This window comes from Bos mutus, chromosome 17, assembly GCF_027580195.1.
Source record: "Bos mutus isolate GX-2022 chromosome 17, NWIPB_WYAK_1.1, whole genome shotgun sequence".
NCBI lineage: Eukaryota > Metazoa > Chordata > Mammalia > Artiodactyla > Bovidae > Bos > Bos mutus.
The window spans coordinates 6,141,081-6,155,065 of NC_091633.1; the positions used below are offsets into that span (position 1 = coordinate 6,141,081).

General features: G+C 48.4%; 1 pseudogene; it reads left to right on the top strand.

The window, feature by feature from the left end:
* The first annotated feature begins 13,455 nt into the window (after positions 1 to 13,455).
* Positions 13,456 to 13,551, top strand: LOC138991531 (U2 spliceosomal RNA; annotated as a pseudogene).
* The last annotated feature ends 434 nt before the right edge of the window (positions 13,552 to 13,985 follow it).

Genomic DNA, 13,985 nt, shown 5'->3' on the forward strand with positions numbered 1-13,985 from the left:
ACTCTGAGCCTCCGTCTGCTCATTCGTCAGATAGGGATTATAGCAGTGTTGTTGCAGGGGTCTTAAACCCTGTGCCTGGCGCATGACAGGTACCCAGTGCTAAGTAGACATTATTCTTATCATTATTATCAGTTTTCCTCCTTCTCTCCCCCTCGACACATATGACTGGAATTTGGAACTTTGCAAAACATGGTCAGGTCTGCTTTTTTCCATCTGCACGTTGGACTTGGCAGCAGAGAGACCTGGGTTGATCCTAGCTTCACCTCTTACAAACGATATAACACAGAGGAAGTGGCTTCGCCTCCGTGAGCCTCAGTCTTCCCAGCTTGTAATGGGGAGAATAAACTGTACCTTTTAGGATTATTGTCAGGAAATGTATGTAAGGTGCCTATTCTTATGTCCCACATGGGGCAGGCACCACATGCAGGAGGAAAGCTCTCGATTCTAAGCATGCTTTTTATATATATATATATATATATATATATATATATATATATATGTTAGCATCTCTCAATTCAGGGTACATCTTGCCATCACGACAGCAACTTAGATTGGATGAAATATGATATTCTTTCAGTCGAGAGCATTTATTGAGCTCTGGCTCATGTGCCAGATATGTGCTAAAAGGTACATGGAAGCTAGCTCATGGAATCTTTGCAATAATACAGAGGGACCCATGGCACCTCTAAACATGCTTTGGCGGGGGGGTTGGAGCCCAGAGAGGCGATGCCACCTCCGCTGGGTGGGTGGCACAGGTGGTGAAGGGAGAAGCCCAGGTTTGCGTTACAGAGCTCCTACTCTTGGGAGCCGGGTTCTCCCAGCTCTGTACCATTCTGATTGGACAGCTAAGGAGAAGGAGGGGCGGGGAGACGAGCAACTGCCCAGAGCATCGTGACCAGTAAGTGCAGAGCTGGGACTGGAACCAAGCCCGTGGGCCCACAAATGCCAAGCTCTCTCTGCCAGGACCACGCCAGGGCAGGGAGGTGGCCGGAGCAGTCCCTTTACTGACCAGCAGTTCAGGACACCCAGCCAAAGCCTGCAGACCCACTTCTCGCTCCCAGGCGTCTCGCACGGGGCTCCATGACTCCGAGCCTCACTTTTTCACCTGTGCAATGGAGGTGACGATCCCAACCTTGAAGAAGCAGTGTGAAGATTAAAAGGAGCGATGCGAAGAGGGGGCTCTGTAAGCCACAGGAAGTCCTAAAAATGCAAGTGATGACTGAGGACAGGGAAGGGCAGAGGGGCTGAGAGCTGGAGAGGGCTGGGGCAGGACCCTCAGGGTTTGGAAAGAGCATCAAAGGGGCACCCACTCCCTCTCACACCACTGACCTCCCTCCTCGGGGGAGCCCAGTGTGAAGCTCCCCCCTCCCCGCCTCACCTGACACAGAGACGGGAGTGAAATGAAACACAGCCCCCAGCCCACCCCCTGTGGTCCAGTATTTCTCACCCGGTGTAATGAAATGGAAGGAATTTCTGCTGAGAAGGGTGATTACTAACCTGCCAAGATGAGTGAGAAAAATCAATTCAGAGAGTGCGGGAAGGTAGGGACTCTGCTGAGTGGGGGAAACATTGGGGGTGGGGGGGGTGGGGAGAGGGCAGGAGGGGGCGACAGAGAGCAACCAGAAGGGGGGAGAGACGGACAGACAGACAGACAGACCACAGGTCCTGTTCAGTGACAACAGACTTCAGGGGGATTTAACCTCAGTCCTCTCCCACCATTTCTCTCTTCAGTGATAAGCAAAGAAGATTAAGGAGGTAGGTTCAAGAGGCAAACACACAGGGCCTTCCCTGGTGGTCCAATGTTTAAGACTTTGCCTACCGAAGCAGGGGTTGCGAGTTTGATCCCTGGTCTGGATCGAACTGAGATCCAGATCCGGGGAGCTGAGATCCCACCTGCCTCAGGGCCAAAAAGCCAAAACATAAAACAGAAACAATATTGGAATAAATTCAATAAAGACTTTTTTAAAAAATGGTCCACATCTGAAAAAAAAAAAAAACTTAAAAAAAAAAGAGGCAAAGGTGTGTTTCATACAGAGGTTCAGTGGGAGGGGATTGGGACCAAGGTCCTGCACTTCTGACCAGCTTGGGGGGTCTGATGACTGTTCTGGGGACCAGACTTGGCTGAAGATAGAAACAGTCCACACGGCAATCTGTGAATGGACACCACAAATCTTTCCCAAGTGCCTACTATATGTTTTCACACCAAGAGCCTGACACTTAGCAAATGCGCGGTTGGGCCTGACTGAAGGTTACTTGCGTGATGTGTTTGGTAATTAATTGTTTGATGGGGGTAAAATCCACCTGACATAAAATTAACCATTTTAAAGTGTCCAATTTGGCGGCGTTTTGCACCTTCTCGATGTTGCGCCACCATCATCTCTAACTAGTTCCAAAACACTTTTTATCACCCCCACAATGAGCCCACTTCCCATTCCCTCCTCCCCGGGTCCTGGCAACCACCAGTCTTCTTACTTTTTGCATGGATTCACTTATTCTAGATATTTCATTTTATGTTAACTATAACCTGTGACCTTCAGTGTCTGGCTTCTTTCAGGTAGCATCAGATAAACTTGCACAGGAATGTTCACAGTAGCAATATCCATCAAGAGGAAACAACCCAAGTGTCCATCGACTGATGAATGAACAAAAGGTGGTGTATGTTTACACAATGGAATATCATTCAGCCATAAAAAGGAGCAAAGTGCTAACGCATTCTATAACGCAGATGGACCTAAAAATCTTCATGCTGTATAATTAATTATTTCTTGGGCTGTGCCATGCAGCATTTGGAATCTTAGTTCCCTGACCAGGGACAGAACTTGTGCCTCTTCCAGGAGAAGCACAGAGTCTTATCCACTGGACAGTCAGAGAAGTCCCATGCTGCATGATTCATTTTTAAATGATGTTTCTTGCCCTTATGGCTCCTCTGTGACCCAACCCAAGGGTCATCACTTCCCACTCCATATAAATAGAAGCTGAGCATCCATGACGGGGGAGATGCTGGACACACCAGGGTCAAAGGTCAGTAAGACCAAGGCTGGCACTTGGCTCCTTATTGACTTACCCGATGACCTTAGGCAAGCCCCTTGCCTTTCCCGAGGCTTGGATTTCTCATCTGTAAGATGGGATTCAAGATTTCTCACGGGGTTGGCCCCAGAGCCCCACTAGGTGAGGGTGAGTGCTCTGGGTAAGCTGCAGAACTGGATGAGGGTCGGTGACTGTCAGGGCTTGAATGAGGGGGAACTTCAAATCCATCCACTACCCACAGTGTTTAGGAGGCAGGACACCAGTGCCAGAAAGAGAATTCGAAGCACAAGGAGAGTGCTGGTCATCACAGAGGATCTCAGTGGGTGGCTGCTCTCACATAAAATCCAAACCCCTGTTCACTACCCATCAAGCACGTCTGACCAGCACTGTCCCCCTCCAAGACTTTGGCTGGGCCCTAGCACTCATCCAGTCCAACTCCCTCCTTTCATAGGTGAAGAACTGGAGACCCAAGGAAGAGAAGCAATTTGCCCAAAGTCTAAACTTCCAGTTCACTTGTTACTGACGTCCAGTTCAGATGGTGGACTGAACAAACCTCTTGAATATATTTCCCTCCACGAAACCCAATAAAATTCCAGTAAAGGAATTTTTCAAGGCATAAACATCTAAGGACAGGGTGCACTGAGGGAAAAGACAATAGCCATAAGGTTCAGAAATTGGAAAGAAGGAGGACAAGGGTAATTGACTTAGCAGACGCAGCACAGCTGAATCCTAAGTCAGCCATGGGAATGCTGGAGACCAACCTGATTGGAACCCATTTGTTATGGCATCCAATTATCTTTCCTTTGTCAGATTCTCCGTGCAGACCCAGCATAAGATGAATACATCTCCCCAGACCATTCTTTGGTGAAGGAAGCAACAGAGAGCAAAGCCAACACGGCATTGTGAAAAGTTCTTCAGTGGAGATATAGATAGAGAGATACTAGAGGAGGACATGGCAACCATTCCAATATTCTTGCTGGAGAATCCCACGAACAGAGGAGCACGATAGGCCATAGTCCATGGGGTCACAAAGAGTTGGGCACAACTTAGGAACTAAAGAGCAACAACAACAAAAATATCTAGAAACATACGTGCCTACCTATTAATATGTCTAGATAGATAGATATGGCAGGAGATACCCCAAAGAAGGAGCAATCAGTTCTCTTTGGGAAGATAGAGGGTGAAGGTTGCAAAGGACAGAGGAGTTGGAGCTGGTTACTGAAGAATAACCAGCAGAAGAAGGATCGGGAGCACTTCCAACTGCAGAACAGCAAAAGCAAGATGCAGAAAGAATACGAACGTTTCAGAGCGTGGCAAGTAACTCAGAGAAGGCGAGACAGAGACACCCTCAGGTGCCAGGTCTTGACAGACCTGCTGAGCTAGAACTCAAGAGTCCTGGGGAGCCACTGAAAGGTTTAGAGCAGTGGAGTGACTAGGGTCTAAAAGATCACTCTTATGAGAGTGGAATAGAGGAGTCACAAGAATTCCCATTTATGTCTCAGATTCCACCCCTTCATTATTTCTTCCACATGCTTTAATTGAGCCCTACTGTGTGCACAGCCCCATGCTGGGTGCCAAAGACTGGGGCAAGTATCCGCACACACACACACACACACAAGAGCATGGTGTGATCAGGCGAGAGCAGCGGTAATTGGGCCCCGTCTGCATCTGCCATCTCCTGTTGCTTGGAAAAGACATCCCACTGAGTGTCAAATGTGCACCTGCCGGCTGGCCAGAACACTCGCATAAAAGTCTGTGAAAAAAAAAATGGATTATATTCATTCTCTTAACCTCACCCCAACCCGAACATAAATCGTCTCTGTTTATAACACTTCTGGCGTTTTGTGCATTTTGCCGAGTGACATAAAATGACAATAAATTTCGGCCCCACCAGCAGAAAAGTACCTAAAATGCCACATGTCACTAATATTGACAGGTTCTAAAAGTAAAACTTGGAAATGGTTCAGGCGACATAAATTAAAATAAAAATATATACTTTGTCCTTGAGAGAGAATCAGCTAAAATTAAACCTTCATGTGGGAGGGATGTCCAGGAATGTGAGGGAGAGAAACACCAGGGACACTGTTTCAGAACAGAGCCGCAGAGTGGGGGGCCGAGAAGGACTCGAAGGAAACCCAAGCTGGACCCCTGATAGAAGCAAGAAGGACTGTCCTCAGGGCAGGACTTCAGATATGCAGCCACCGCCTTCAGACGACCGTTCACGTTTAAATATAAATTAATACATTTAAATACATGGCTGTTCGCATTTAAATTTAAATGCAGTTAAACTCCAGTTCCTCGGTTCTGCGGCCACATTCCAAGGGCTCAGTGGCCACAGAAGGCGAGGGGCTATTGCGTTGGACCTTGGATGGAGATGTCTGTCACAGAAGGTTCTATCAGACTGGGCTGTCCAGGACCAAAAGCATCCCTACTGCTCTCCCCAGGGGCGACTGACACCTGTGAATTTCCTCCTTTCCCCTGATGTTCTCAGCCGCCTCCCCTTAATTTCCTCCTTTCCTCCTCTCTCTGGCCATCTGCCTGCCTGCCTCTCTCTGGCCCCTTTCTTGGCCTCTCTCCTCTGGTTCCTTTTTTTTTCTCCATACTTCTCTAATACACAAATAAATCCAGAAGGCAGACTAGGATTTGAAACCAGAGCTCCAAACCCTGCTTGACCACTGTGGGATCCTGGTGAATGAGGACAGCATGCCTGCCCCCCAAGCTGGTAGTTATGGGGGGAGTGACACCTACTGTGCGTGTTTGTGAAACGGAATCACACCGAGTGGCACATCAGCTCGGGGCCACTCCTTCCTTTCTTCTCCTTGAATGCAGATCTTCAGAGGCATAGAAAAATCGACCAGATCTATGTCAGCCTCTTTAGCTCAGAACTGAAGACTTCACAAAATTCTTCCTGTTTCACCTCTGGCTCCAGCCCACTCATCCCTCTTTCCATGTTCTACATACTCCGTGTGTTTTTCAACCTCCCTATCTCCCCAGCCTGGGATGTCCTTTGCCCTTCTGTCTCCCTTTTATTATCCTACTCCCAGTGGAGGGTCCAGTTCAGAGAACACCTATTCTCCTGGGTAACTTCACCTTGTCCACTGAGGCTCAAACACAGGACTGGTTGATGATTACAAGAAGGAGGTGGAGGCGGGGAAACCCAGAGAAGTTGAAGAGCTGGTCTGTTTCCTTTCGGGCAGACAGGAGCCTGCTTGCTCTCCATCTGTGGCTGGGCGGACTTCTCTCATTCCTCCAATCAACATTTACTGGGTGCCCACTGTTGCATGGGGCTTCCCAGGTGGTGCCAGTGGTAAAGAAGCCACCTGCCAATGCAGGAGACACAAGAGACTCGGGATCGACCCCTGGGTGGGGAAGATCCCCTGGAGGAGGAAATGGCAACCCACTCCAGTATTCTCGCCTGGAAAATCCCACAGGGAGAGGAGACTGGCGGGCTGCAGTCTGTGAGGTGCAAAGAGTGGGACACAACTGAGTATGCACGCCTAACACCACTGTTTGCACGGCCCTGCCCTGCTGGATACAGGATGTTTCAAGCACATCCCTTTCCTGGAGGAGTCCCAGCCTGATGGAGTAAGGGGCCGTCCCCTGAGCAAGTACTAGGCAGCCTGACGAGTTCTGGCCATGCCAGAGGGGCTTCCGTCCACGGCAGGAGGCTTCAGGATGTGAGGAAATGCCCCAAGAGCCCGGGGGGAGTGTCTGGAACCAGGGGGAGGGGTTTGTCACAAAGAGGCTGGCCTTTGTGGGAGGACATTCCAAGATAGGAGCAGAGGCCAGGAAGAGAAAAACATGCTCAAGGACCCAGGGGTCCTTCAGGGGGACTGAGCATATGTATGAAGAGAGAACAAAAATGATGATCGGGTCAGGGGAGCAGGAGGGGTCAGTAGGCTGGTTATGGGTAAGGAGACTTCATCCTGGAGGAGCCCACAACAGGCTTTAAGCAAGGGAGAGCTGTGATCACAGAGGTGCTTGAGAACTCGACTACCCTGGAGAGGCGGGATGGTGTGGGGGCAGTTCAGGGCTGGGACATGCCGTGGGGAGGCCTGGGGGAAGGTTGCTGTAGGGTGGGCCATGTTAGGGACAGACGGGCAGGCAGGAGGCCCTGTCTTGGGCCTTGGGCCTTCCCCCTGCTGCTGCCTCGGGCATCTAACCAGTGCAGCACGCCCCCCCACCCCCACCCCCCAGCACCTTCCTGCCAGCCCAGAAGCCTTCTGGGCTGCACAATTTGTGAAGAACATTATGTAAATGGGCTTTATGCAAATCCAGCCTCCCCCTGCTTGCTGGACTCCTGAACCCTAATTAACTTGCCAGAGCCTCGTGTTGCCATCCCCTCTACGCCAGCCCAGCCCCCAAGCCCGCTCCCCCAACCAAGAAATCCATCTTCAGAGGCGAACCCGGTCTAATCGCTCCCTCATTTGGATGTGCGGGCTGTCACCCACACGTTAGCCGGCAGGAGAAGGCGGCATTTCAGCCAGTTGACACTTCTGTTTCCAATACAGCTCCAAAATAAATGTCTGGTGTGTGTGTGTGTGTGTGTGTGTGTGTGTGTGTGTTTTCTTTTCTCCCCCTCCTGCTTTATTTTTGCTTGCTTCCAGAGCCAGAAACAGCTCTGGGGAAAGTTGATGCAATTTCTCATTATCTTCAAGTCTTTCTTCTCCCATCTTGGGCCATCCTCCCCTCCCCGACCTCAGAGTCAGGGGTCCCAAAACCCTCTCCCCTGCCTCTCTCCAAAGATGCGCTCTGGGAAGGAGCAGGCATCTGCTGTTTTTGAAATCAGACCATCAAGGATTTATTCCTCAAGGCGCTGACGGTGAACGTGTGTATCCCTCAAGGTATGTTTCCGAACTAGAAAGAACCTCAGGAGCACCTCACCCAGCCTCCCGGATTCTGAGACAGTGGAACCTAGGTTCAGGGAGCACCAGGGATGGAGTCACACCCAGCCCCCTCGCCCACCCCACCCCCTGCCTCCATTGCAGGGCTGGCTTCTGTCCCCCTCCCCCACCCAGCCTAACATCCCCTGTGTCCCAAGCAGCTCAGTGAAAGGAGCTGCTCTTGACAGTCTGGTGCCTGCTCACTTTCAAGTGCAGAACAAAGCAAAATAAAGGCTGTCCCAGGAAACAGGAAGAATTGTGTTGTCAGCCGGTTCCTGCTGCTGCAGCAGATTCCCTGGGTACCATTCTAAAGGCAGAAATGGGTGGGGTGGGGAAGTGGGGAGGGCCGTTTGTGCCTCTGGAGCTCGGGAGGGCAGAGCAGGCACGATGTTTAAGGCTCAACACTGTAAAGGGGTGCTTTTTTTTTAAGATGTAGTGTATAGGATATTTACTCGAGTTTGGTCTGACAACACAGAGCGGGAACAAGCAGGGTGACTGTTCGATCATTCATTCATTCAGCCATCATTCATTCCAGAAGCATTTATTACTGGTAGCTCCTGGACCAGAGTGGACCCCCCAAATTCATTTCTGCTGCCGAGCCTGGTAACCAACCCACTTGTCACCCACGAGGAGCCCAAGATCACCATATGGAGGCAGCCGTCTGACACCACGTCTGTCCCAGTGGCCAAGTCTCTCTCCCTCCACCCTCGGCATCTGTGCACATGAATTTTTAAAGGATCCACGTTTGGAAATCCCCAAAATCATCTTGTCCTTTCATTTTTGTTTCTGAGAAGGAATGATGTCTCCTTGTACTTAACCCTGAGAGGAAGTTTATCACAGAAGAAGGAATCTGGAGTGAACACACACAGAGGGTTCAAATCTTATGACCTTAGGCAAGGCACTGCTTCCAAAATCTCGTTTTCTCGTCTGTAAAAGGACCATAACAGTGCTTACTTCACAGTGATTAAAGAGGCTATAGATAAATGTAAAAAATCACCTTCTGTCTGAGATAAAAGTCTGCTCACATACCCTCTATTAAAGCCATCGTCAATTTATTAGTGTTTCAAAAACAAATGTAGGGAATCAGAATCCTTTTAAGAATTTTATGATTAGAATTTTATTACATCAGACATGCCAATGAAGATGTCTCCAGAAAACACGTGGGTCTAATTAGTTCACCTCTTCGAGCCTCAATTTTCTAGCTATGAAATGGGAATAATAAAATTAGCTACCTCCTAAGGTTGTTGGAAGGAAGAGTCTTAGTACTGCATGAGTCATATAGTTAGGGCTCAGTGAATCCTGGACAACAAATATAGACAGGCTTCCCTGGTGGTTCAGTGGTTAAAAGAAAAAAAAAAAAATCCACTTGCCAATACAGGAGACATGGGTTCGATCTCTGGTCTGGGAAGATCCCACGTGCTGCCAGCAACTAAGCCCATGAGTCTGTGCTCTAGAGCCCGGGAGTCACGACCCCTGTGGCCATGTGCCACAGTTACTGAAGCCCATGCACCCCAGAGCCTTGTGCTCCACAACCAGAGAAGACTCCCCAGTGAAGAGCCCACGTGTAGCAGCTAGGGAGCAGACCTTGCTCGTGGCAACTCAAAAACACCCGAGCAGCGACGAAGATCCAGCACAGCCAGCACTAAATAAATAAATAAAACTAAACAAGAACATAGACATAAGTACATGCGTAAGTTATGTGCAGTGACAGGGAGTTCTCTAATCAATTAATTTAAAAGTAATTACCCTAGGCTGTCTATAAAGGAAAGTTTCTCCCTCCAGACTTAATGATAGATGATTTGAATAGAAATACTGGGTTACATTCCTATTGCTATTTGGAAAGAAAACACACAAAAATGTTTTGAAAACTGTAGAAATTAAATGAGTTTGCTTATTCCAACAGAAGACAAATCTATCTCTGAGAATAAGCATTCAGACTTGGATAGGTGGCAATTCTTTATATCTCAGGTTTCCAAACTCTCATCTTAGATACACGGCAGGCATGGTCCAAATGTCATTCTTGATGATATATTCGATGACAAATGCCAGGATATGCATGGCGCACTTTACAATTATTATAGAGCTTTTCGACCCTCCTCTGCTTTGGAATTTTTTCTTGGGGGCATTGGAATGTGGCTACAGAGACTACCACAGCTCAAGTTCATGGCCAGCCATCAGTCTCACTCTGGGATATCACTTAGTCCTCTAAGGCAAGAAGATCTCATTTAGCACACCAACTCCTGTCAATCTGTAGCTGCAGCCTGAAGTGCTATGTTAAGAAGGATTCTGAGGTCTTACCTAAGCTTAATGGCAAAGAGTGCCTTATGGATTGGTGATGTCTGCCGAGGAGCTAGGTGACAGCAGCGTGTGTGTGCCTCATATGTGCTCACCCTGAGTTAGTGTAACCCTCTGTGTATGACAGTCCAAGAAACTGAAGCTCGGAGAGGGGAACTGATTTGCCAAGGTCACACAGCTATTTAGTGGCAGAGGGAGAAATGGAATAAGTATCTCCTGGCTCTGTGCCCAGGTCTATTTCCTCTCCATGGTGACACACGCAAGTTCCTAGGAGATCCAGTGGTATCTATGAGGCAGTCATACGTTTGGCATTTGCTATCCTATTTACCACCCCCATATGGTTCCAAAAAGATCTGTGGTGATTACACTCCAGAAATATACACATTCAAGAGAAATGCACACATTAACAGAGGACTCAAATAAAACAGACAAGGTAGACAGGGGAAAGGAACCAGGAAACTTAGAATAAAAAATAAGAGGGAGCCAAGAGTAAGTTTGACACACAAAAATGCATCCCTACACAGGTGCCAGGCAACTGGTGGCCAATGCAAAGAAGTAACCAGGAATCCAGGAGTTTGGAAAAGGGGGATTCAGTCACTCAAAAGAAAGAGATTTCTGTGAAGTTCTCCTGGGAGAAATACCTCCATGGGTGCTCATGCCTAGGCAGCTGTGAAGCATTGCAGGATGTTCCTCAAAGATACGTCTCCAAGAAACAAAGAATTTTGATACCACTGACTCTTGGAATGTCTCCTGGTGAAGGTCAATGATGACATGTCAAAAGGTGGTCCAAGAACTCAAGATTTTTAGTGTTGACAGCCATGTTTCCAAAGCCGCAGTCAGGTTCTATTGTCCCTCTCACTTGACCCCCTGGCAGTCTTTGATATAGTTGGTGGCCTCACCCTTGGGTTTATGCTCACCTGCAGGGCACCACATTCTCTTGCATCTCCTTCTATGTCGATGACAGCTGCTTCCCCATATCCTGTGTGGCACATTTATCCTCCCCTTCAGTGAGTGTCTAAATGTTGCAGGCTCCAAGACTCAGCCTACAGGCCTTCTCTTACACTTCTCTGTCTTCAGCTCTTGGTGATCTCATGGCTTTAAAACCATCCTCGGGCTGATGACTTCAAAATTTATATCTCCAGCCTGACCTCTCTCCTAGACTCCAGACTCATACATCCACCGGCCCCCGTGACATCCCCAGCTGGACACTAACGGCATCTCAAACTTCAGACGTCCATCGCCAGAGACTCGACGCCACTCCACCCTTTCTCTAACCTGGTGCCCCTCCCTCATCCTCCCCATTTCAGGGAATGGCAACACTGTCCCCCAGGTGCTCAGGCCAGAGACCTGGGGCTTGACCTTTACTCCTGTCTTCTGCCTCATCCGATATCCAGTTCATCAACAAGTCCTGACAACTCAGTTACAAAAACTGCTTCAAATGCAGCCCTCTTTCCCCGTCTCAACCACAGCCTCCCTGTTTGAGCCACCTTACCGTCATACTTTACAGCTAGTGGACGGGAAATTCTCCAACCTCACCTTTCTGATTCCACTCCTGCCCCCTACAGTCTGTTCTCCAGACAGCAGTCAGAACAACCATTATTTTAAATGCCGAACTGATCAGATCTGGCTCAGAGGCCTCCATCACTCTGCTCCAGTCACACTGGGCTTCTGCTGGGGACACTCTCCTCTCAATAACTCTGCATTGCCTCGTCCCGCCTCTTGAGATGCTCTTTCCCTAGACAGCCCATAGTTTAGTCCCTTACCCATGACTCTGATGAAAACCACCTCCTGCAGGAGGCCTTCCCTGACCACTCTGTTTTAAATGGACCTTACCAGCCTCCCTCCCAACTTCCTCCAGCATCTCTCCCCATTCCCCACTGGCATCCCTCCCACCTCTTACTAGCAACCCTCACACCTACTGACTTCCCTCCCACCCCACCCCCAACCTGCGTCCCTACCACCACCACCACCACCAGGAAGAGGTCTTGTCTGTCTCTTGCCCACACTGTGCTATAAGAGCAGGGACATTTGCCTCATTTTCAAACCACTGTAGCCCCATATCCTGCACTTAATGCATGCTAAGTTGCTTCAGTCATGTCCTACTGTTTGTGACCCTATGGACCGTAGCCTGACAGACTCCTCTGTCCATGGGATTCTCCAGGCAGGAATACTGGAGTGGGTTGCTGTGCCCTCCTCCAGAGGATATGCACATAATAGGTGCTCAATAAACACATTTTGCACCAATGACTCTCTACTCATCAGACTTATTCAAGATAAATCCCTGAACTGAAAATTCCAAGGTGATCAGCCCATGGGGGAAGCAGAGTGGACTCCGGTCCCTCATCGGCTGCTAAGTTGGCAGGAGAGTTTTGCCTTCAAAGGTGGCACAGGGAGTCATATCTGTCCCCTCAGCTGATGCCACTAGGGATGTCCCGATGATTTCCACAGCATCCCCCTACTCGTAAATATCTCCCCTTGGTGTCAGCTGACCCCTTGGATCTCACCATAGGGAATACTGTCATCAAACCCCAATAAATTGCTAAAAGCCTAAGCAGATCGGGCCAATTTACAGCAGGTTTTGACTTTAATAATGTTTTGTCTTGGATTTGGCCCTAATTATAAATCATTTGCAACTGTGCTTTAAACCATAAGCAAATCTTACATGGCATTCTTATTATCTACTTAATATCGCAGGAAGAAAGATTTACGGAATCGCATTCTGGGAATTAAGCAAACGAGGAAACTTTTAGGTGAAGGTGAAACACATGAAAATTATAGTTTTGTCGTAAAATGCTGATTGATCAATGATTATTGTAAAACTGTAGTAACCAAGCTGGCGTCAACATAAATCTGTAATTGGCTGGATTTATTCTTTTTCAAAATACTGTATTTCCTACAGTTTTGACCATCGTGTTAATCTGAGCCTGTCAGATTTACTGTAGTTTTAAGTTAATTAACTCCATTGAGCTGATGCATATATGTGTGTGTGCAAGTGAATGTAGTGTGTGCGTGGGCATGTGTGTGGTTTAGAATGATAGGGAGACAGATTAGATGCACGGATAGAGATTGAGAGAATAAAGAGACAGGGGGAGAGAGACCAGGAGGATGGACAGAGAGAGATGGAAAGGTAGAGCAACAGATAGACCAGATGCGTGGACAGAGAGAGACGGACGCAGTACCACCAGTTGTTTGTACTTTTCAATGCTGTGTGTTTTTTCTTTAAATCTAACTTTTGAAATATTTGAAGATAATCGCTTCTCGGCCTTCTGGCTAAGATCAAGTGTGGTATCTGTTCTTATCCCTTTAAAATATTTGAAGATAACGCCCTAAGCTAAGTGAAGCCAATCCTGCTGCAGAAATGGGTCCAAAGCACTACTTCCTACGTCATCCTCCTGAGGGATGACCACCTCGGGTCATAATATCGCATCTTAGGAGGCAGGGAGGACTGCAGAAAGCTCGTGATTGACTCAGATCTTGGCTCTGCCGTTTGCTGGCTGTATCACTCTAAAGAACCTACATCGTCTCACTGAGCCTCAGACTCCTGCATCTGTAAAATGGGAATAATTACAGCCACTTTAGCGGCTACTCTGAGGCTTAAATGAAATGACAGATGTGAAGTGGTTAGCCCTGGGGCTTGCACATTGCGGATGTTCAGGACCTGCTGTGGAAGCTCCCTTTTCCTCTCCCCGGTCAGGGGATGGACTTGTGATGTAGGGGCAAGGGGAGCATGCCCTAAGGAACGAGGTCCAGGAAGCACTCTAACCCTCAGAGGGACCCTCA